The 25,964-nt window shown below is 38.6% G+C and overlaps 1 pseudogene; it reads left to right on the top strand.

The window, feature by feature from the left end:
• Window positions 1–6,220: 6,220 nt before the first annotated feature.
• LOC107562950 (protein moonraker-like) lies at window positions 6,221–25,964 on the top strand (annotated as a pseudogene).

The following is a 25,964-nucleotide window of genomic DNA, read 5'->3' as shown; positions in this document are numbered from 1 at the left end:
ATGTAAATGTATGTATTTATAACCTCCATACGGGAATCTGGGCCCTTTTCCATTTTAAAATAACATCTAGAAACTGTTGTGGACCTCTATGGATCTTTCACTTCACAAGCTCCGGCTCCGGCTCTGGCTACAGTCTCAGTTTAGTTTTAGTTTAATTTATTTATTTGGAAAGGGACCATATACAATATTTAACGTAAATGTTTCCATTTAATGCACTGTACCAGATTTAGCCGGCTAACTTTCATCCACATTAAGAGATTGTTGCTTTGTGTGATCTTTGCTGACTGGACTTCAAAACCAAAGTCACCAGAATTACTATTATTTTACCCTCTTTGATTGTAAAAGTTGAATGAGGAAAAGGTTCTTTGAGGTCTGTTCTTGAGTGTGCATTACGTGATTGGTTCTCTTAAAGCAACCTCTTTTGTCTTCCTGCAGTTGAATGTTATTTTATATTTACATCATCTCTGTGCAGTTAATCTGCCTGTTTTAATGGGAAATTACATAGGCTATATGGTTCACTCACCAGATAACTCATAACAAATGATTTATGACTAGAATTTTTTACAATGAGTGTTAGATATGTCTGTCTTAGCTTTCTGTAATGGACAGTTATCATTATGATTTGATTATGCTGTTTCTCCTAATTAGAGCAGATTGGATGTGATGATAAGAACATGCTGTATTTTACCATACAGTAAATCAGATATGGATTTATTATCTTCTTGATCGTGCCATTTCCTACTGTTAGTCTCTGTCAGTGTGTAACGTAAATGTTTCCATTTAATGCACTGTACCAGATTTAGCCGGCTAACTTTCATCCACATTAAGAGATTGTTGCTTTGTGTGATCTTTGCTGACTGGACTTCAAAACCAAAGTCACCAGAATTACTATTATTTTACCCTCTTTGATTGTAAAAGTTGAATGAGGAAAAGGTTCTTTGAGGTCTGTTCTTGAGTGTGCATTACGTGATTGGTTCTCTTAAAGCAACCTCTTTTGTCTTCCTGCAGTTGAATGTTATTTTATATTTACATCATCTCTGTGCAGTTAATCTGCCAGTTTTAATGGGAAATTACATGGGCTATATGGTTCACTCACCAGATAACTCATAACAAATGATTTATGACTAGAATTTTTTACAGTGAGTGTTAGATATGTCTGTCTTAGCTTTCTGTAATGGACAGTTATCATTACGATTTGATTATGCTGTTTCTCCTAATTAGAGCAGATTGGATGTGATGATAAGAACATGCTGTATTTTACCATACAGTAAATCAGATATGGATTTATCATCTTCTTGATCGTGCCATTTCTTACTGTTAGTCTCTGTCAGTGTATCTGTGTGCATTTGCTTGATGAGTGAATCTACTAGAGACACTGTGTCTTTTAACTTGCTCAATAATTAAACAGAACTGAAAGTTGTCAGGACATATGTGATCTCCCTCTGTTCATACTTGCAGCAGAGGTATTGGAAAGTTACAATGTTCTCCAGTGAGATACAGATAAATAAAGACTTGTAAAATGGGACAGATGTCTTGCACACCTTAACACAACAGCACTGAAGTTGCAGCAAACTAACACTGGCCACGTTTACATGCATGCTTTTCTGATTAATGTCAATCTTGTAGTCTGAAAATGGTGTCTGTGTATGTTCTGCAGTAAGTAGAATATTTCTGTAAATATGCAAGGGATATTCCCTGCTGTTATATGTTCTGGAAATATTATACTAGTTATTGCTATTTGTTGCTTTGCATCTCAGTCATTTAATCAACTCTTTCATTCTTGTTCATGTAATGGGAACAGACAGGAACATGATGAACTGCAAAATGAAAACTAAAATAAAAATAAATAAAAAAAACGAAACTAAACTAAATAAATATTTTTTAATGTGACTCCAAAAATGTTTGGCAGATATGGTACATATCTTATATCAATGCACATTTTGCCCCATGTGTTCATTTAGGAAGGATTGGCATTTAAGATCACCATGTTCTGAACCCAATTACCACACAGCTTTCAATATGCAAACACTAATTATGCATAATTGTTTGCAAAAGAAGGTATAAAAGGGCCACAGGTGAGTTTATTTGTTTGGGAACAAAAGACACAAACTAAAGAAGAAAATGCACATGTAAGCATATAACTGAAAAGGTGCAAGGGCAATGAGAGAAGATCACTGGTTTCTGATGTGATTTGTGTTGATAGTTGAACTTGGCTGCACAATGACAATAAGAAAAGTTGAGCAGACACTACAGCCAAACTGAAACCACTTTCCTGTAGTGTCTAGACATAGGTTAATTCATTCACACCAAGAATAATAATTACACATCAGCGCAGATGGATTCTGAGAGTCTGTTAATGTTTTTATTGTTCATCAGCTGGGAAAAAAAATAGTTTTGAGTGTAATTCCAACAATATCGTTAATCTGTGTTGTTTATATAGGCTAGATGTGCTGTGGATTCTGTTATTCTTTTAAATTTAGAACGATGTTTATATCCGTATGGATAGTTGTTGTCCTGGGTGTGAATGGGCCATTACTGTACATGAACTTGAATTACATTCAATTTTGGTAAAAAAAAAAAAAAAAAGCCAGCACATTAGTAGGCCAACCTGTTCTATTTTTGCAGAAATGTGAATTAGCAAGCTCAAGGAGGAAGTGAGAAACTGCAATTAGCACCATGGTCGTAGTCCACATGTTATTTTGTAAGAGAAACTCAGACTGTGTTGCAAGGAGCTGACAAAATAGTTTTTTAGCAATCTTTTGGCACTCTACATTTTCTGCATTCATGCCACCTTGGCCTATGTGGCAGATTTGTTGGCTGTTCTCATTTGTTTTTGGAATAATTAGTCGTCAAAAGCAGAGGAAGCAGAGTGGTCATGCTTTGTGCCCGTTTCCACAGCACACTGTCCTGTAGGGAGATTAGCTGGGAGTCTTGCCAGGGGTGGATAAGGAAGGTAATTCCCCTATGGCTTGCTGGTCAGGGCTACAATGTGATATAGATGACATTCTGAATGCTTCCTAATGTAGAGGAAATTCATTCCAATTATTTTTAAATCAGTGAAGTTCAAACAAGGCCATTACCTAGTGTAATTGTGTCTAGCGTAACATTCCCACCTCGCCAGCTTCTTCTGCAAAGATATTTTGAGTGTTGGCCTCCTGATGATGAATGGGTTCTTAAATTTCCTAAACTTTAATAAATGCTCCGAGAACACTTAGTAGTATTAAAAATGCTTTAGCTACACAGAGACCCAAAACTTTACCATACACTTATTTCTGCCATGATGCCCATTTCCACCACATAAGAAAAAAAACATGCTTTGGTAAATCATATTTAAAAGTTTAAAAGTCAAAGTTGTGACACACATCTCGAACAAGCCTAGTGTCATAATTATGACATCAAATATCAGTTATGCCAAATATTTAGATTTGTCCACTTTTACCTTTTTATGCTATAATTATGGTTTACCAAAGCATGATTTTTATCTATGTTGTGAAAATGGGATTTTCATACTCAGAAGTTATGTGAACACTTGTGCCAATTTAATGTTTTTTTAAATCCACAAGAGGGCGATGTGATACCATACCGTTTCAATAAAGACAATAAAGTGTAGAAATTAACTTGATATATTTAACTTGACTATATTCTGTTTCTGACTTTTTAATTACATATAACTAATTTACATCTAGAAGAACATAATGTAGTAATTTAATATATCCAACATGGGAAATCAATCTATGATATTTAAAACAAACCTATTGAAAATGCATTCATCAATCAACACAATATTAATTTAATTCACAATCAATATTTTCTCATAAAAATAAATTATTTGACTCAACTAACTGAATAATTGCGACATGTTAAACAAGCCAAACCAAGACAAAAAAAAAAAAAAAAAAAACTTGGCCCAAGTTTGGAATGACAAACTTTAAAATATTTAGCTTATAGGTCTACCTGAACAAACTTAACAAATAAATAAATACATAAAAAATAAACTAAAACTAAATTACTTAATATTTAAAATACATACATTCACAGGTCTGCTTTAAATAACATTAACAGAAATTCTAGTAAGATTGTTAGAATAAATGAATGAATGAATATTTCAATTTTGGGGATTTTTAATTAGGGTTGGTCTTCAGATATCAGTGCCTGCAGATCTGTCTCTGAGTCTCCTCTGAAAAAAAGCCTCAGCTCTGGGTAAGTGTGTCACCGCTGTGTCCCAAATACATTTGATGTGGTGTGTACATAGTTCTGATTACACTGTACAAATACATGAAAAGGATTATTGTCTGATTTAGAAAAATGTACATGGCTAGACAGGCTGAGATTGCACCTTTCCATTCTTTCAAGTCCAAGGAAGTTCTCACTGCCCTTCTCCAGAAAGCAATGGTTTTGCTTTGTCTATGAATCAATTTCGGCATCCTCAACGTCCTCACTGGGGACCAGCAGATTAATCTGAGATTCAAAGGCTGAGTGAGGAACCATCTTAGGTGTCATCCATCTCCAGAAGCTGCTATTGGTGCACAGCACTGAATCAAAGTGGCATGATGGTCCTTTCCCCATCCAGGCAGGGAGAAATCCAGCTTTTGATGCAAAAGCTGGGTTTTTATTGACCTAGTAAGGGATTGCCAGCTTGGCGGATGACGGAAAGTCACTGTTGGGATATTTTTCGTGCCCTCTGAGCCGTTTCTCTTCATCATGTTCCAGTGCATAAGGGTTGCAAATCACAAGTTCAGTCTGAAACAAATCACACACACTTTGTTTACCCAGCAAACGCCTGAGGACTCTGGGAAAAGCACCACAACCAATTTTAGGTCTGTTTTCTGGTTGCCAGCTTGATTATTTTTCCACTGAGTCTGATAGTGTGACCTTTCCATGTTTGTCTTTTATCTTCTGTCTTTTGAACTCTTTCAACAGGAACTGAACCACATCACAGTGGTGCTCCTGAGTGGCATAGTCAAACGGACGTTTGCCCTCATTGTCAGGGGTGTCTGTTTGAGCACCACTGAGTACCAAAAGTCGTACAGCATCCAGGTATCCGTGCTGACTCGCCAGGCCCAGGGCGGTTCGGCCTGCCTCGTCCCGTTGCTCTATATCCGCCCCGCGCCTGAGGAGCAGCTGCATGAAACAAGTGCAGGTGCTGGAGTGTATCAGTTCAGCGGCACACATTAACAGAGTGCGGCCGGTCACACCTTCAGTTTCCACACAGGCATTTACCGCACCATCTCCCAAGGCCACAAGGATGAAATGCGCAAGCTATACCTTCCCTTCCCTCATAGCTTGCAGAAATATCCCTTCTCTGGACCATAGTTCAGAGTGGTCGCCTGATTGCTTTTTAATATAATCAAATATATTAATGTCGTCTGTGTGCCACCCTGGGTTGTGTCTTTCTGGGCTTTTGAATTGTCTGCGTGCTTAATAACTAACAAATTGATTTGGTAGACAGGCCTTCAGGCCAACCTCCTCTTTCTCTCGGCCCCTCCATGCACTGATATCCTCTTTCCATAAACAGCTCGATATTGCGTTTTGGCCTGCAGTTCGACCACATTGTTTGTTCTGTTCATGCCCAATATTTCATGTGCTCTGATTCTCTTCTATTCAGGTGAGCTGTCTACTGTCTGTGGCAGAAGTTCACCGCTTGAGTGGTGTTACCATGGGGACAGTGTATCTGACATGAGCGTATTGAAGAGGAAACGAGGGTAGAGAGCAGCTGAGCTGTGTAGAATAGTGTACAAAGAAATGCCCTCGAAATGTCTTACATAATGGATGTGTGTGTGTGTAGTGTAGCTATTTTAAGGATTTAAAAAATATATTAAACATATATTTTATAGAAATGTAATGTAAAAATGTAATATTTTAACAATTTTAACGACTCTTTCATGACTTTGTGATTGTTTTTTTTATTTACATAACTTATCAAACCTAATTTCTAACACATTAGTGTGTGTGTGTGTGTGTATATATATATATATATATATATATATAGTATATATATATATATATATATATATATATATATATATTATATCCCCTCTAGTAACTTCATGGACCTCCACTTTTAGTTTTATTCGCTCAAGAATTTTTTTTGTATGTTGAGGCTAGATTTTACCGATTTACTCGTCGGTTGTTCATTTATCGTGTGTTTTCGTGTGATAAATCAATTGCTTTTTGCAGTCGATAGGATCAGTCAGTAGAGAATTATTTGCTCTGAGAAAGACTACTCAAGCCGGATTGTTTGAATTGATTACTTCCATCAAGACAGTTCGTAAAAATATTATCAGGATGATTTCAGATTTCCAAAAAAGGTCTGCTATGACCATCGGTGAACTGGGCTCTGTGAGTCTTGAATGGATTAAAAAAGGCTCCTCTGGGTCACATATTACTGGTCTGCAAACACAGGTACTGATACAAGATCGTATTTTATATGTATTGTCCTATATAATGTATTTCTGCATGTTGTATTGTGCATTTGATAATACTTGAATTTGGTTGTTGATGACCAAGCTTCTCCTGCATTCTTATTGGTTTTGATTCTTCTCATCACAGCTCCAGTTCAATACACAGTGGCACCCAGTGTTCTTAACCAAGCCACCCGCATGGGGCCCCCTTCTCCCATCATAATAGAGAAACGTATACACCGTACAGAGAGGCAGGATGATCTGGAGAGCTGCAGCAGCTCCGTAAGTCTCTCAGTCCTCTCAGAAGAGCGCCTGCAGGCTGCCATCAGGCTCGCCAGGAGAGATCTGCACAGGAAACACCAGGAATCCATCAGCCGTTTGTCACTTGAGCCAGCAGAGAGATCCCAGAATAACAGCCCTGAAAGAAGCAACATAGATTACAGTCCTCGTGCGGTGCACCCAAAGATGTCAGGTCCAAAGAAGCAATTAAAAGACGGTGCTCAGGTGCTTGTTTATACTCCTCGGGAACCCAATAGCTAACTTAAACAGGGCCAGGCACCCACCAAAGACCTCGACCCGAGAGTCAACAGCGGTGAACCTCAGCTCAGCCAGGAGATCCGTAAATTACAGAAGGAGCTGAGCACATATGTTCAGAGGATAGAGCAGTTAGCTAATAAAGGTATTCTTCTCATTAATCCTAAGCACCCGTAGGATGTATTTTATATGCTTTTTAAGAGGTGTGCATGTGGGTTTTCTGCAGGACGTGCTGTGGAGGTTCTGGAGTCTGATGAGAAACAAAGGATGGAGATCTGGCGACAGCAGCAGGCAGCCTGTCCCGCACGCATCATGTATGTGTTACAACAGCAGGTCTGTAAGCACAGCAATTCACAAACATAAAGGTGGCACAGCGATGTACTGATCTTTTAAGAAAGAAAAATCTATATTTTAGGTAAGTAAAAAAAAAAAAAAGGAATTTAAGCTGCCTTTTCACTATCTCTCATATTTATGTACGATTGTCACCCCCAACTGGAAGTCGCACAGAACTTTCAAACTGGTTGTGAAAATAATGTAAAAGGTTTAAGATTTAAGGTTTAAATGAATGTGTTTAAGGTTTTAAATGAATGAATAATGAATGTATCAATTTATCCACACAAAATAAATTATTCCTAGTACGTTTGAAAGAAAAGTTGATTTTCTAGGCCTATAATTAACGCAAATAATTGCGAAGGGAATTCTTAAATAATTATTTTACTTAATTATTAACTTAATTATTCATAATTCCGCTTATTCACCATGGTAAAATGAATTAATACTAAATGTTTGAATATATCCACACAAAACAAATGACTGCCAATATGTTTGAAAGAAAAAAAATAGTTTTAAAATATAGTAATACCAAGGGCTAATTATCATAAACAATTATAAAATAAAAATGTAAGACGATTTTTCATAATTCTGCAATTTCACTATGGTTGAATGAATGTATGAATGAATAATGAATATATCCATACAAAACAGATGACTTTCAGTACATTTGAAAGAAAAGCATAATAAAGGGCTAATTAACATAATTGTGTAAATAATGATTTCAGACATAATTATTCATTACCACCCATTTCACAGATATAGTGCACATATTTAACGGAGAACGTTCAACTATTTCAGCACACATGATGCTCAATTTGGAATCCAAAAATTCTGCATGTAGTCGGAAAATTATGCGAAACTATGCATTCTTGTACGTGAATGACTTCTGGTCTGTCATTTGTTAGAGATGAAAAGGCGGCTTTACAGATCCACATCAGGACAGTTTTGTTGTTCTGTTCAAGGTTAAAGAAATACAGGAGGATCTAGACAAGCTGCGTTACCAGAATGTCAAACGCAGCAAAAAGGTACCAAAGTCTATTTTGCCCAAAAAATCTAAATCAGAAAGTTTTGAATATAGCTTGATTTTAAAGTGCAAGAATGAGTCATGCAGGGGTTTTAAAAGTTTCTATGGATGTCTTTTCAGTCCAGGGCAATGGACAGACTGGCTGCTGCTCACCGGGGAGCTGTAAGAACCATGCAGGTTTTTATCAACCAGCTGTCGGACCCTGCAGAGAACAGAGTGCCCACCCATTGCAAAGAGCTGGTGCAGCTGATTCGCCAGCTCTCTCTCTGCTCAGCCAAAGCAGAGGTGGGGCAAGGATCTGCCGTACCAGAGACAGCCCTGGACATCCTGCAGAAATTAGAGGTGATATACCATATATAAATACAATAAACTTTCAATAAATGTCAAAGCCTTAATTTAATGCTGTTTTGTTTGTGATTGCTCAGACGCTTGACTCAGCACTGAGTAAACAGGAGACAACCAAGAAAAGAGACGCAGATTTGCAAAATGTCAACCCAGTGGAAAAGACTTCTACCAGGGTCAAGGCCCGCAGCATGTCCCCTCCCCATCCTGCCAGAGGTGAGAGGACCTCACAAAGACCCCGAAAGCCAGCTGCTGCAAAAAAGCCTGGTGGTGAGTCATGACAACCAAGGTGACGTTCATTTAAGTGACAAGTGTACAAATACTTTTGGGCCACTGTACATAAAAAATTAAATCATTACTGAATTATTTATCTTGTGTGGAAGTGGTTTGCAGTGTGTGCTGGTTGCTTCATTTGCAGGTTTGCAGGTATTTGATTTCAGGGTATTGCAAAAGAAAATCTGAGATTTTTTTAATGAATGCAGGCAGCAGACTTGCAGAAAAATCCCACAGGACCTCACAAGCATTGGTGAAGGAGCGCAGCGAAGTTCTGAGGGCAGGGCTAGAGAACCTCTTGCATCATCAAAAACTGAGAGAGGCAGAAGCACAGAAACCCAACAAAACTACCAGTGCCATCAACCCAGACCATGCTAAGGTTTATTATTATTATTGTTATTATTATTATTATTATTATTATTATTATTATTATTATTATTATCATTAACAATTTATTTATACTTAAGTTTAGTTATAGCTCTACTTTTTATTGAGATACACTACCTGTCAAAAATTTAGAGTCAATAAGATTTTGAAAGAAGTTACTTTTATTCAGCAAGGATGCATTAAATTGATCAAAAGTGGCAGTAAAAATAGTTATTTTAAATAAGTGCTGTTCTATTAACATCAAATAGTCATGAAAAAAAATGTATCAAGGTTTCCACAAAATCATTAAGCAGCACAACTGTTTTCAACATTGATAATAATAAGAAATGTGTCTTGATCACCAAATCATGATATTACAATTTTTTTTCTGAAGGATCATGAGACACTGAGACTGGAGTGGCTGCTGAAAATTCAGCTTTGCTATCCCAGGAATAAATGACATTTTAAGATATATTAAAATAGAAAGCAGATATTTTAAATTGTAATAATATTTCACAAAATTAAGTTTTTTTATCGTATTTCTGATCAAATAAATGCAGCCTTGTTGAGCATAAGAGACTTAAATGGTTGTGCATTTAAACAAACAAACAAAATAAACAACACACTGCCCCTCATTCAACAGGCCGGTCATGTTTGTGATGCCAGCTTCCAGCAGCCCACTGTCTCATCCCGACTGAGGGAAAACCAGGTACCTCAGAAAGAGGCCACTGTGCCTTGGATACCAACATCCCCTCACTCGCCTCCTCTCCCACAGTCAGTACATCTTGCACACAGGACTTGACATGCTTGCACCTTTGTGTTCTCCTAATATATCTATATTTCTGTCAGGACCACTATCGTCAAAGATTATTGACAATTAGCATACAGTTTGGATTGGCGGTATGGTTCTGTTCTGGGCAAGAACTCCCTGCGCATCCATGCAGCCTAGCATGGATGAGAGCAGGGAGAGCAGCGATAACCCCCAGGGTAAACAGAACAGAACCAACATAAATGTATTGCAGATATTGTTAAAGTTCAATAATTTTATGTACACATTTTACAAACCCGATTCGAAAAAAGTTGGGACACTGAGTTATCTATATTCTATTGTGAATAAAATATATGTTTATGAGATTTGTAAATTATTCCATTCCTTTTTTACTCACAATTTGTACAGTGTCCCAACTTTTTTGGAATTGGGTTTGTCGAATTAGTCTGATTCAAAGGATAATCAGAAGGCTGAATCCTGACTGACAGAGGAGGAGCTGGGGATGGAGGAGGGTAATTAGCTATTGAGCAATGCGAAAACTGCTGATAATACTGAGGAACCTTATATATGAATGCTTAGATAGGTGTCGTATTCCTATAGGTAGATGTGGATCAGCTGAGAGTCAGCTGATGCGAGCTTGACTAACTTGACCTGCCAGAACTAACGCTACGCTTGATATATACTCATGTATAGTGCTGTGTCTAGCCGGCCAGAGCCCAGATGTCTGTTCTCACCTAAAAAGAGCCCTGAAAAGCAGAAGCCACAGACCAGACTCAGTGGCAGCACACAGCTCAGCCCTTCATCACATGACAGTAAACAAGCACAAAATGAAGCCCTTAGGTATGTAATGAACCCTCTCTTTCAGTTATTTAAGACATTTCATTATCACTGGGCTCTCTTTCTAACTAAACGATTATCACTATGATCCTCAATTGTGACATTAAATGCTCACGTTCGCTGGTGTGTGCTATAGGCAAGCCTGGCTGGACAGGGTGACTGCAGACAGACTAAGAGAACTGAATCGTCTGAGTAAAGAGGAGGCTGACCGCATTAACATACTCCAGTACGACAGCAGCTTCCTCATTATTATAGTTAACCAGTGGTTCAGTGAACTGTGTATGCAAGAAATTAATTTTGCTGCTTGTTTAATTAAGTTGATTCAATTAAAATGAGCTAATACAATGCATTTCTTGAACATTTTATCAGTAAACTTCATTGGTTGCAATCAATTTAAATTAGCAAAATGGAAGTTGACATAATCCATTTGTGTTGGGGATTCTTGAATAATGATGTATGAAAATCCAGATATAGACAAACTGGCTGGAAATGAATTTGAGTGTTTTTTAAAGTCTCATATCACCTGTCTATGTAGTTACTTTATCTTATTAAATATACCACTACACTTTAAAAATGGTTATTTTTCATGTTGTATGCCAGAAAAATAGCCAGAAATGGAAGAAATTTATAAAATATTATATAAATATTATTATAAAATTATATATGCATAACGTTTTAATAATAAAGCATAACTTTGAAAAGGTTCATTGAACTTTCTATTATTTGAGTGTGTTTTTGCACTGATGTGTATTAATATGTGGCCATGGTAGGACCACAGTGGGCTCTCCAACATAATGGGCGGAAAAAGCTGAGCAGACCGCTAGAGAGAGAATTCAGCCTTTGTTGGATCAACCACAGGTAAACACATTCATCTGATGTTGTTTTTCCCAAATAATTTATGACATGTTATTGTATCAGCAGGAGATATAAATCCTTGTAAGACTTGAGTGTACCATTTGGACAATTGTTCCCTAATATTTTAACGTTCTTCCCTTTGAGCACACTGAGAACAGCTGTTGTGTGTGTATGTTGGTTGTAAATAGAGAATCCTGTCTCTACTGTTTTTGTCTGATATTTGTACGGCAGGTGGTTGGAACAGGAAGTGACACACTCAGAGAGCGGCTGAATGTTGCAGATAAGGTGAGAACCCACACTTTTTTTCAGAAGTCAGAAAGAGCTTTATTGCCAAGTATGTTTACACACACAAGGAATTTGTATTAGCAACAGGAGCTTCCAGTGCAAAAGAAAGTACAGACATAGTGCATACATGTTTGCACAGTAGAGATGAAATATAACACTAATAGAAGAAAAACTGAAAATTAAAAATGCAACATAATACAGAAGTAAAAATATAGAGGGAAAAACATATCTAATTGTTTTAATGAATGTACAGATAGGTTACAGACTATAATTGACAATGTATAGTTGAAAGTTTTAATTGTACAGGCTGAATATAGCCTGTGGGGAAAAAACTTGTGCCTGGCTTTTCTGGTGGTCGGTGCTTTGTAGCGCCAACCAGAGGGCAACAGTTCAAAGAGAGAGTGGGCTGGATGTGAGGGGTCCAGAGTGATTTTCTTAGCTCTTTTTATCACTCTGGTGGTGTAAAGATCTTGGAGGTTGGGCAGGGGGAACCAATAATCTTCTCAGCAGTCCTGACTGTCCGATGTCTGATTTGGTAGCTGAACCAAACCAGACAGTTATGGTCATGGAATTTCCTGAATTTCCTCAGTTGGCGAAGGAAGTGCAACCTCTGCTGGGCTTTAGCAATGGAGTCTGTAATGGGGTTCTTTAGTAGGGCAGGAAGAAGTCGGAGTCAGCGTGACTGAGGCTCGGGTCATTTATTGAGCGTCCCGTAGGAAACAGCGAATACAAGCAGGCGCTCTGGCACTGCAAAACAAACAAAACTTATATAGCCCTTCGGCGTATCTCTGTGCCCCGGCCACAGTCTCTCCCACACGAGACCTCAGTTTGTCCTCCCCTCTCTCTGTTCCAACGGGGGCTTTTACGGTCTCTCCAGGCCAATCACTGAAACGAGACACAGGTGAATGTCATCATGCACTTGACCTACTTACACACCGCTCGTCTCAGACCGCTCTCTCTTCTCCACCCGCCCAACCGCACACTTCTTCGGGTTGGCCGTCAGTCCGGCCCCTCTCAGCGCTCTCAGTACGGCCCACACATGCTCCATATGCCGCTGCCAGTCGTTGCTATAGATAATAATATCATCCAGATAAGCAGCAGCATATGTTGCATGTGGCCGAAGAATCTTATCCATGAGGCGCTGAAACGTGTCCGGCGCCCCGAACAACCCGAACGGAAGCGTAACGAATTGGTGTAATCCGAACGGCGTGGTGAAGGCTGTTTTTTCTTTGGATAGAGGTGATAAGGGGATCTGCCAGTATCCTTTAGTTAAATCCAGTGTCGAATAAAAACAAGCTGCACGTAATGGGGTTCTTTAGTAGGGCAGGAAGAAGTCGGAGTCAGCGTGACTGAGGCTCGGGGAATTTATTGAGCGTCCCGTAGGAAACAGCGAATACAAGCAGGCGCTCTGGCACTGCAAAACAAACAAAACTTATATAGCCCTTCGGCGTATCTCTGTGCCCCGGCCACAGTCTCTCCCACACGAGACCTCAGTCTGTCCTCCCCTCTCTCTGTTCCAACGGGGGCTTTTACGGTCTCTCCAGGCCAATCACTGAAACGAGACGCAGGTGAATGTCATCATGCACTTGACCTACTTACACACCGCTCGTCTCCGACCGCTCTCTCCTGCTGCAGACTCCGCTAAACCACGCCCCCCTCGCCACAGAGTCTATTGGCGCTTTTCCACTGCGTGGTACAACTCGGCTCGGCACGGCCTGGTTTGCGTTTCCACTGCAGTTTAGTACTGCTTTAGAGTGGGCGGGATTATTTACATGTCGATATAGTTGCGCCGCCTCTACTGTCGCGACTCCTGAAACTTTCAGCTCCAGGTTGTTATGACTGCACCAGTCAGCCAGCTCTTTAACCTCCTGTCTGTAAGCAGACTCGTCTTCGTTGTGTATGAGGCCGATGATGGTAGTGTCATTTGCAAATTTCAGGAGCTTGACAGAGGGGTCTTTATCAGTGCATTCGTTCATATACAGGGAGAAGAGCAGTGAGTAGAGCACACATCCCTGAGGGGCACCAATGCTGATCGTGAGAGTTTACCCAGCCTCACTAGCTGCTGCCTGTCTGTCAGGAAGCTGGTGATCCACTGACAGATTGGGGTGGGCATGGAGAGCTGGGTCAGTTTGTCTGAGAGAAGGTCAGACATGATGGTATTGAAGGCCGAACTGAAGTCTGCAAACAAGATCCTTGCGTGAGTCCCAGGTCTATCAAGATGTTGCATAATATAATGCAGTCTCATGCTGACTGCATTATCCACAGACCTGTTTGCTCTGTACCCAAACCATTTAGCTGCTGCCTGTCTGTCAGGAAGCTGGTGATCCACTGACAGATTGGGGTGGGCATGGAGAGCTGGGTCAGTTTGTCTGAGAGAAGGTCAGACATGATGGTATTGAAGGCCGAACTGAAGTCTGCAAACAAGATCCTTGCGTGAGTCCCAGGTCTATCAAGATGTTGCATAATATAATGCAGTCTCATGCTGACTGCATTATCCACAGACCTGTTTGCTCTGTACCCAAACCATTTGGGCCTGAAGCTTTCTTAGTCTTCTGTTTTCTGAAGACCCGGTTCACATCCTGTGCACAGACCCTAAGTGCAGGTTGAATGGTTGGAGAGGGGGGTAGGTGTATGTGTGAAGTGTAGATCAGAGCAGGTGTGGGGTGTGAGACTGGGCTTTTCAAACCGGCAGTAAAACACATTCAGATCATCAGCCAGTTGTTGATTCTCCACGACTGCAGGGGTGGTGTCTTGTACTTGATGTACCAGTCCATACTGACGGCGGGTTGTTGGCTGAAAACTGTTTTTTCAGCATTTCGGAGTAGCTTTTTTTAGCCACTCTGATCTCCTTTGTTAGTCTGTTTCTGGCCTGGTTATACAAGATTTTTGTAAGCATCCTCCTTGACATAACAAAGCTGTTTGAGTTTCCCAGTGAACATGGTTTATCATTAATGAATTATAGGAATGTCCTGGTAGGAATGCACATATCCTCACAGAAACTGATAAATGAAGTTACAGTATCTGTGAGCCCATCCAGATCGGTGGCTGCAGCTTCAAAAACACTCCAATAAGTGCAGTCGAAGCAGGCTTGTAAATCCTGCTCTGCTTCATTAGTCCATTTTTTAACAATCCTTAATACAGGTTTAGCTGATTTCAGTTTCTGCCTGTAGGTTGATATGAGATGAACTAGACAGTGATCAGAGTGATATACATCCTTTATTGTGGTGTAACAGTGATCCAATATATTACTGTCTCTGGTGTGTGTGTGTGTGTGTGTGTGTGTATGCTGTCTGTATTTTTGGAGTTCACAGGAAAGGTCTGCTTTGTTAAAATCTCCAAGAATGATTAAAAGAGAGTCTGGGAAAGAGAGTTCTCACCAAGCACTGAGAACATTTGTAAACGGAATATTTAATGAATGTTCAAATTACAAACATTCACACAAAACAAAAATGTGAGAAGGATTAATTTGAACATTTTAACCTCCAAAGTAAACAGCTTCAAATTAAAATTGTAATGCGGTACTATTCTGTGCTGTGTTGTGTTGTAAATGCCGACAGCCTGGGGTCAGTGCGGACAAACTGAGCAAAGCTCTTTTGGAAGATCTTCTGGAGGACGCTGCTCGAGGTTTGTGGGTAACTGAGAGGCAGCAGGTGGCTGAGACTGATGTTGAAAGGCAGCTGCAGGGCCCCACACTAGAGAACATGTGGATGAGGATGGAGGAGATGGAGGTCAGTGTGTGGGACTATAAGATTTGTGAGTTTGGAGTGATGCCACACTTTTTGTAATGTAATGGATTGAACTTTATATATTTCCTTTTTATTTGTATTTATTATTATTATTAATATTAATATCATTATTATTATTATTAAAAGGTTATTAAAAGTTAAAACTAAAAATTATAACAATAATATGAAATTATTATAAAGTAATGATAAAGTAAAAACCAGAAAAGTTGTTATTATTATAACAATTATAAATAATAATATTGTTATTATATAAAAAAGAAATGATTAAAATAAAAAATAATTAAGTGTTATTGTATTATTATTATCACTATTATTATTTACTTTTTTATTTTATTTTGTTTCTTTGCAACATTTTCACTGGTTCAAAAAATATATATATATTACATTTATAAATGAACATTTATAAATAATATAAAAATTAAATTGCATTTAAGAAAATGAAATTAACTATGAAATCACATGACTCACAAAGCTCTATTTTGTTTCCCAGAGAGACCAGGAAGAAGTGCGTAGACGCTTTGCTATGATCTCATACTCTGACCCTCTTATCTGGGAAAAAGGCACAGGTGAGTCACAGGGCCCAGATAGACCATTTACATTCCCCAATTGATAGTAGACAGGAAAACTGACAAAAGCAGTTATCAGTTGTCCTTTCGGGAGCATCAGAAGGTCAGCGTCTCCCCACTTTGTCCCTGGAGAGACAGACAAGTATGTGCTCTGCATTTTGTATGGCTGACATGACAGTGATTTCCAACAGATGGCAGCAATGTAAAATGTCTTGTCTGTTGCAGATGCTCCGAGGAATATTTCTAGCTCTAGGCCAGCCTCTCCTCAGCCAATCCGACTGACGAAACCAGTCCTGAATGCACCCGGTACGGCTGACATCCTCCTGCAAAAGCCAGTGGAGACTGGGTGAGCGACTATCGACTGATTTTAGAGTGTATTGACTGCATATATATCAGGCACATTTGGATCAGTCACAATTTAATCAGTCTTCACTTGAATTGCAGGGGAACTGCACATTGACCACAGTGTTTTTCGCACTGCAATATCTGTCTGTTTAGGGAATATTCAATAACAGCCACATTGAAATTGAATTCCAATATTTCTGCTGGTAAAAGCCAGTCTCTCTCTCTATCTCTCCCTCCCTCCACCTCCTCCTTCTATAATTCTGCCAAGAGAGAGCGAGAGCCTCGCTTCTTTCTGCCCAAAGCTTTGGCAGCAGCTGTGGCTCAGTAAATTAATGAGGAAAATAAAAGAATGAAATGGGACAGTCTTGAGGGCGTGAGAGTTGTCTAAAGCGAGAGGGACATGAAGGGGAAAATGAGTGGAACAGGTTCAATAGATACATTAGAAGATTAAAATCCTTTCACTTTTTCGGCTTCAGCTCGCAGCGAGGCCCTGAACGCAGTGTAAACATTCAGCCTCCACTTTCTTTTTCTCTCTCAGCGTAGGAGCACAATGTCTACACAAACTTCAAAGCAACATCTCATGTCTAATCTCAGGGAATTACAGGATCTACAAGCCTTTCAAGGGTGCATTCTGTCTGCTCTATATGCTCTAATGATCAACACACCTTTCAATAATTTACATTTGCATTTATTCATGTAGCAAATGCTTTTATCAAAGTGACAACAAAAGCAAATAATTCTAAATGCTGCAATACAAAGTTTCAAAGGTAGAAACTAATATAATGATGTAAGTGCGACAGTAACAAGTAAAGTGCTAATGGGCTAATGGTTGTTGTTATATATATATATGTTGGTAAATGCTAATGCAATGTCTGCCTATTGTTGCTGCCTCTCTGTTATCATACAGTGCATTTGTTCACTGGTCTCAGGTCAGTTAGCCACATGCTTCACTGTGGCACCAACTTCAATCTGGAACCGTTACAGACAGAGGGGACTGATAGAGACACTGTAATCCTTTTATAGTAATGTTTGTGTTACCATAACTTTACATGTAAACATATTCAGTTAACATCCCTGACAGTAACCGCAAGGGCTGGTTAGCCCCACTTGGAGATTTGTTTATTCTCCCTGTATTCCAATGCACTCACCATGGGCATTTGGGTTAGCATGGATGTCACAGGCTGCTGAGAATCGAGGCTGCATGGGCCATGGTTTCTCTCCACTGCCCCTGATCTGAACCATTGTTTGGATTTATTTATCCTCAGCCAGTCACTTAATGCTGACAGAAAACATCAGCTCTAAAATGTCACTGCACCAGGAGACTATTCTTCAGTCTCTCTTACTGTGTCTGTGTCTGAATTGAAACATGAGCAATGACTGTGACCACGATTAAAATCCCTCTGGAGAAATCCAGTGAGCTGCAGTGACTGCAGTTTTCCAGGGAAAAGAAATCACAGTAGAAGATTATTTTTTGGGTTTGGTAAGATTTAAAAAAAAAAAGAAAGAAGCCTCTTGCACCAAGGCTGCATGTTATTAATTGAAAATATCATTACAATTTAGAATAACTTTTTTCTATTTTAATAAATGGTTAGAGACTTGTAACCCGGTTCGGACTTGTAACCTGAAGGTCGTGTTTTCGAGTCTCAGTACTGGCAGGGATTGTAGGTGGGGGAGTGAATGACCAGCACTCTTTTCCACCTTCAATACCATGACTAAGGTGCTCTTGAGCAAGGCACCGAACACCCAACTGCTCCCTGGGCGCCGCAGCAAAAATGGCTGCCCACTGCTCCAGGTGTGTGTGTGCTCACTACTCACTGCTGTGTGCTTGCACTTGGATGGGTTAAATGCAGAGCACAAATTCCGAGAATGGGACACCATATTTGGCCACATGTCACGGCACTCCTTTGGCAAAACATTTATAAAAAATTTTTAAAATGGGGTGCACTTACTTTTTCACAATACTGTAATTAGTAAGTAGTCTTTTAGCAGTTGCTTGTATCCAAAACAACTTTATATTACACTCAGTGCTATTATCATATTTTCAAGGATAAGATCTTGACATCACTTCAAGATCCTTGTCTGCTGATGAAAAGCTGCCAGCTGGCCAACTAATGCGATATTTTATTACTCTGACTCAGAAAATGGCTGTCACTGAAAGCTTTTTCAAGTTATTTTTGACTAATCCTTCCAAAAGAAGTGTTCTGCGTTCATCCTGCTTGCAGAGTGTAATGACAACTTGGCAACTGCTGCTCGATTAAAAGCCACATAAATGGACATTACAGTATACTCATGATCAGAAAGTTACAGTCAATCTGCTCATCAGCTCTCTCTTAATGCCATTTATTCTTCCGGCCTCGTTCGTTAATTCTATCCTTATGTTACAGTTTTATATATTAGAATCAACCTAATGGATCAATCAAACTCTCAGTGATCATTTTACATCCGTTTCTGCAGCTTATTTACATCAGAATGGACAATTATTGGGCGGATGTGGCTGGGAAAGATAAAACTCATGGACAATGAATTATGCAAAGCATTATGGTAATTACTCAGCTTTTAGTATAGCCACTAAAGGCCAAGGCAGAACAGAGGATTTATGATGAGAAACCATTAAAACTTTATTTGCGTATGAAATGTGCCACTAGAGAAAGCAAGTTCTGGGGTCTTTGTGTCGATGTAGCGCATGCTCATGGGAGGTAATTTGAGGAGTGGATATTGGGCCCTGATGTTGATTAGCATGCAGAGTTTATTATTTGTTGTGTAATCTATGATTACCTGTGTAGACAACACACTGTTTGACACTGAAACACAGCAGAGTTTCTAAATGCCACACACAAACCAATTGGGGATTTATATGGTTCATTTGTTACTGCCAGACTGGTTGCAAAGCAGTAGTGTGCGTCCTTACTTTAGCACAATAGAGAGCTGTCAGTGTGGCTTTTTTTTAATATATATATATTTTTATAAATATTCAGAGAATCATTTTGGATGTTAGGGGACCAGGGAGTGAAGCTAAAAAGCTCTGCTGGAGCATAATCAATCACTGTGCCTGATTTGTAATGAAACTCAATACATGTGTTTGCTTCTCGGTTTTTCTCCCTCTGTGATTTGTTTTGATTTTTCTATTAGTGGGTTGTAAAGTCAAGTGTCATTTGATGCTGCCATAAAAGCATCAAACGGACCAATCTGAGCACTGAAATCACCAGACACTCCTCTTCCATTCTAGTCCATTTTAGTACACTCTTTTAACATCAATATTTCACACAATACACAGACAGAGAGGAAGGATTTTGATGTAAAAGATAATTGTGCACCATTTCTGTTTTCTTTATGCTTAAGGTGATATTTTAATTTCAACATAAAATGGCATTCAGTGTTGCACTGGCTTTGATTTAATTCATCTTATCCATTTTGAATGGGTGAAAGTGGGCAGTATGTACAGGGATTACAGGTGGTTGTAGAGACATGGTTGAAAAATGAGAATGCTTGAGGACCTCAGTCCAAAAGGGATGCTATTTCAGAGACATAGCAAGTTACTACATTTTCAGCACATATGTTTCCATCTTCGATAATAATAAGAAATATTTCTTGAGCACCAAATCAGCTTATTAGATTGATTCCTGAAGGATCATGTGACACTGAAGCTTGGAGTAAAGGCTGATGAGATCCAGCTTTACAGGAATAAATTACTTTTTAAAATATATTAAAACATTTTAAGTTGCAATAATATTTACAATTTTACAATAATTCACAATATAAAAATGTTACTGTATTTCTGGTCAAATAAAGGTAGCCTTGGTCAGCATAAGAGACGTCTTTCAAAAGCATTAAAAAAATTTACAGACCGCAGCTTTGGAACAGCAGTGTGATTCTTTATAAAAATGAAATATGAAATAATTAATAATTAATTAATATGAAATAACAAATAATTGTCATTTGCACGTATCCTTCTGCAAGTTCAACAAAACTAATGTTCTGCAAAAACGAATCAAAATTGCATAACATTTATGCAATTTTATTTAATTGTATTTATTTAACATTCATTTAAGGCTTATTTTAATAAAATGCACATCTTGAAACTCAATTGTTGTTTTGTTAATTTGTTTACATTTGTTTCTTACCCCATTGTCAAAGTTGGTTTTAAGTATAGATCTAACTAAAGTTAGTAAGTTTTGTGCTTAAAACAAGAAAATACTAATGGTGTGAGAAACACAAACGCAATTCAGGATTTATTTTCTGAAAACAAAATTTATTTTCTGCTGATAAAGTACATTGGTATTTGTTTTAATTCATTCTGTTAATTTTGCAGTGTACTGTTGAATCTTCCACACTCTCACTGGATGAAGTTTTCTAATGTGTGACTATAAGGAACAGAATCATAGAGAAGTGATAGCTGATAAGTGGCGATATCTTATAATGTCCTTTGTCCGCACATAGAGGTTATTGGTGTTGGAGGACTCCATAGAGTGACCAACACATCTGAGAGAGTGTGTGATCCACCACTGCTCATTCAAAGCTAAAAGAGATCAATGCGGAGCCCATGGTGAGGCTGTGGCTTTTGGTTTTATCCCCATTCTCTGTTCTCTAGCCTGTTATTTCATACCACATTTCTCTTTCTTTCTCTCCATCTCTTTCTCCATCTAACCTTCATCCAGCTAAACTCCCTCTCCCTGTCAGGCTCCTCAACTGTAACCTTGCTGCTGGTGATTGCTTCTCACTGGATTAAAGGCGCAAATTGCAGCCCTTTAGCTTTATTGGTTTTGATCTCTGGACCAACACATCTGAGAGAGTGTGTGATCCACCACTGCTCATTCAAAGCTAAGAGATCAATGCGAAGCCCATGGTGAGGCTGTGGCTTTTGGTTTTATCCCCATTCTCTGTTCTCTAACCTTTTATTTCATACCACATTTCTCTTTCTTTCTCTCCATCTCTTTCTCCATCTAACCTTCATCCAGCTAAACTCCCTCTCCCTGTCAGGCTCCTCAACTGTAACCTTGCTGCTGGTGATTGCTTCTCACTGGATTAAAGGCACAAATTGCAGCCCTTTAGCTTAATTGGTTTTGATCTCTGGCTTCTGAATATTGATAGAGCATTGGTCTGCCAGAATCTCATTCACTGACTTTTACACGTCTCATTTCTGTTTGCACAACCGTATTACAGCTGGCTTTCTCCATTATATCACTGCTGATCTGTTCAGGTCAAACGATGTCTGTCTCTCCTGTGATCTGCTGCTTTTCTGGCCCATTCTGTGTTCCTTGCGAGAACTTCAATAAACCAGTCTGATTAATTTTTCATTGAAAGAACTGGTGAGACATTTGCTTGTGAATTGGACTGCAATGGTTGCAAGCTTTTACAACTATTTGAAGCACAGAATGACAATGGCATGGATGAAATGTTGTGTATGAAAAAAAATCACTTTTTTAATGTATTTATTTATGAGGTATTTAACATTTATTACAAAAAAGTTGCATACTGTCTGAATAGTTACTACATTTGAATTTGAACTAGTATGCTGTATGTAGTATGAATCTATATTTTCGGTAACACTTTAGAATATAGTTCTGTCGTTAATGAATAACTACACAGGAACAAATAACTAATGCACTAATAACATTCTAGTAGCTACTATTAACAAGAAACTCTGATTAATGATTTAGTAAGTAATAGTGCTCAGTTGAAAGTGGTAGTTCACTAGCTAATCAGTAACTATGATTTTTTCATATATCCCGGAGAAGAACTAAGAGCTACTATACAGGTTCATAATTAATGTGAATTGTGCATAATGTATACTTAATTCTAAAGTGAAGATCATCATGGTAACCCACTAGTAATGACTCAAGTATTACCAAATCCTTCTAAAGGAACTACTAATTATTTTGATCAGTATTCAAAAGTGAAAAGCTTGATGACTCCCTAATATTGACTGATGTCATTGTAAGCTTTTGAGATATATGTAAGGTCTTTGATAGTAATGACTCAAGTGTTACTACATCCTTCTAAAGGAATTACTGATTATTTGGATTAGTATTCTAAAGTGAAGATCACGGTAACCCACTAGTATTGACTCAAGTGCTACCAAATCTAACACAAGGAATTACTATCAAGAATCTTACAAAAACGTCAAAAGCGTCCAATGATTTCAGTAATTACTAGAGCGTTATTGTGTTATTCACTTTAGAATACTGATCCAAATAATAAGTAATTCCTTCTGTAGAATTTGGTAATACTTGAGTCACTAGTTGGGTTACCATGACCTTCACTTTAGAATTAATTGTACATTATGCATTATTCATTTTAATTATGAACCTGTTTACAGTAGTTCTTAGTGGTTCTTGGGGAGGTATGGAAAAAATAGTAGTTCCTGATTAACTAATAGTGAACTATAACATTAGGTTAAGCACTATTAATGACTAATTCAATATTACTTACTTGTTAGTTACTAGTAGTTACTAGAGTGCTAATATTGTGTTACACATGTGTTCTTGTGTAGCTATTCATTAATGACAGAACAGTTTTCCATATTCCAAAGTGTTACCATATTTTCTGTATAGTATGAATATGGGTTGTATGAATGGAATTCAGTATACTACATCCACCATACTGATATGGTCATGTGACCTACAGCATCAGTTTTGTATACTTTTCGAATACTGTGTATTCAGATATACTACTCTTTTTTTCCCCGCGTACTGTTTTTCGCATACTATATAGTAGAGAAGTATTTGATTTCGGATGCAATGCATATTTGAAGGATAGTGTAATTCTTTATAACAGTTAACTATTAAATCATTAATAGTGTGCACAAGTCAGCCCAGCATTGTGTCTGCTCGTATAAATCACATGTGGAGCATTGACAGTTTTTTTTTGCTTGTGACTGCTGGAGCTGTTGTTGAAAGAAGGGGAGAAATTTGGTCATTATTTTTGTTTCTCAACCATGCCTCGCCAAGCTTGTTTTAACAGAAGATGCCTGGAAAACGTTTGCATGTTTCCCTATGCATATGTGTGTTCATTTTAAAGGGGTCATATGATGCGATTTCAAGTTTTCCTTTCTCTTTGAAGTGTTACAAACTGATTGTGCATAGATAATATCCCTGAAGTTGCAAAGACTAAAGTCTCAAAACCAAAGAGATATTCTTTATCAAAGTTAAGACTCTGCCACACCCCCCTAAAATGGCTCGTTCTAACATGCCCCCACATATCTACCTCACTATGTGGAAATATTTGCACAAATTTGCAAATTTATTTCAGTAACCGCAGTTAGTGTTGAAGCAGCCATGTCAGGGAGACGCTGTGTTTCTAGGCGAAAGCAAAAGCACTTTATTTGGCCTTCCTGAAGTAGATGCATTTAGGAATCTTTAAGATTACTTACAACAGAACAGCAACGCATTTTATGGACGACCGTTTCGTGAACCTAGGAGAGGAGGTAATTCTGACTTTGCTATGACAATCTGGCGAGAGAGAGAGAGAGAGGGGCTCACATCACAGTGGAGTCAGCTGTCTTAACCGTGGCTTGTGTACTGCAAACACATACCAGCTTCATCACGGTGTCTGTCACGCGACTCTGTTCCCCTTTCTGGTTCTGTCTTTACATTTATTTTGAAAGATGAAGCTCGTGATTATGGTAAGGGGCGTTACATTTCCGACGAGTGCTTGCGGTGTTCGGCCAATCACAATGCACTGGGTCAGCTGGCCAATCAGAGCAGACTGTGCTTGTCGGAAGGAGGGACTTTATAGAAAACGAAGCTTTGAGAGAGGCGGGGCATAGAGGACCTACAATAATGTACAGTATTTGAAAAATAATGTGTTTTTCGAACATTAAAGCATGTCAACATATTCTGTTACACCAAATACACAAAATAATGATCTTTAAAAAAGCATCATATGACCCCTTTAACATCTTACTGACCTGCTTGTGCACTCATTTTTTTCAGCAACTCATATGACCTTTGTTGCTTATGATTACAGAGCTGAATTAACATAGGTGACACCTTCTAATTTGAATCCCTTAATTGAGTGCTTATCTTGACCGTCCTTTCACCTGTTCGTGCCATTTTTGTTCGCACTGTGTAACCGCTCAAAGTTTGACATTATTCTCCTGGCTGTGGTCAAATCCTCACTTCTCCAGAGTGTCACAGCATGCCCAAAACGCTCGAGGTAGCTGTTAGCTGGAGCGGTATTCTATTAGCTGCACAAAGAGGGTGCCTTGCGGGAACGGTAAAGGGGAAGTGATTGCACAATAGCAGTGCCGGCCCCTATAATGTTCCATTAGAGAATAAATGGCCCTTGTACACTGTTGGCGGCCTTGCGCTGTAAGTTCTAGACTGGGCTTGCGTCTAATATTGTGTATTAAAGGCAACATGGAATGTCAGTGTGAGGAGTTCCTTATTTCTGTTGCTATATATAAATGTGAAGAGTATTTGTGCTTCAGCCATATAGATTCTCTCTCTCTATTTATATATTCTGTAGATTACTGTAATTGGCTTGTTACATTACAGACTAAATAATACAAACTATGCCTTCTTTTCTGTAGAAAAAAAAACATGAAAGACAAGCACACCTGAAAATAATTTATGTTGCCTTAGAGGCACAAATTTGAAATTGTGACCTTTATGAAAGAGAGTGCAAAAGCCATGAAAATGACTTTTTTTCTGTTTACAGGGCTGTATCAGACACATCAATACTAGATGAGGATTCTGTAACTTTAAATGACCCCAGTCATCCAGTCCCAGCTGGAGGAGAAAGTACACCATGGGTTTATTCTGACTGTGCCGCCCAGCATGCATAGGAGTATCCAGAAATACAGGGAGAACCATGATGCCTTCCTGCGCCTGGTCTCGCACGAGGCTCTGGGGAGCTTCAATCCTTGGGCAATAGCAGACAGGTTTGAATCTAATGATTGCTTTATTAATAACACATCTCAATCACCACTAAATTGTGGGTTGAATTTTACCTGAAAGAGGCATGATTTGTACACTAATTTGTTATTTATGGGTACTTAGATTAGAAATAATAGAAAATTACATGACCTAATCATGAGAATATGTTAATTAAAGTCTTTGACATTATGTTAGAGAAGCTGAAATGATCAAATTAAACATTTCCCTTTCTTTGTGTTTAAGTTAACAACTTAGCCTAGATTAACCTTTTAAATTACATGTCACACATCACAATACATTTCAGAAGCTTACATGGTCAAATTAGACATTTTCCTTTCTTTGTTTTATTTAGCCTTCAATTGAAACATTTCACTCTCTTTTTTTCAGTTATTCTTCTGTTAGCAGAGCTTAA

This window comes from Sinocyclocheilus grahami, unplaced genomic scaffold (genome assembly GCF_001515645.1).
Source record: "Sinocyclocheilus grahami isolate Dianchi unplaced genomic scaffold, SAMN03320097.WGS_v1.1 scaffold851.1, whole genome shotgun sequence".
Taxonomy (NCBI): domain Eukaryota; kingdom Metazoa; phylum Chordata; class Actinopteri; order Cypriniformes; family Cyprinidae; genus Sinocyclocheilus; species Sinocyclocheilus grahami.
This window is presented reverse-complemented; position numbering and strand designations above follow the sequence as displayed.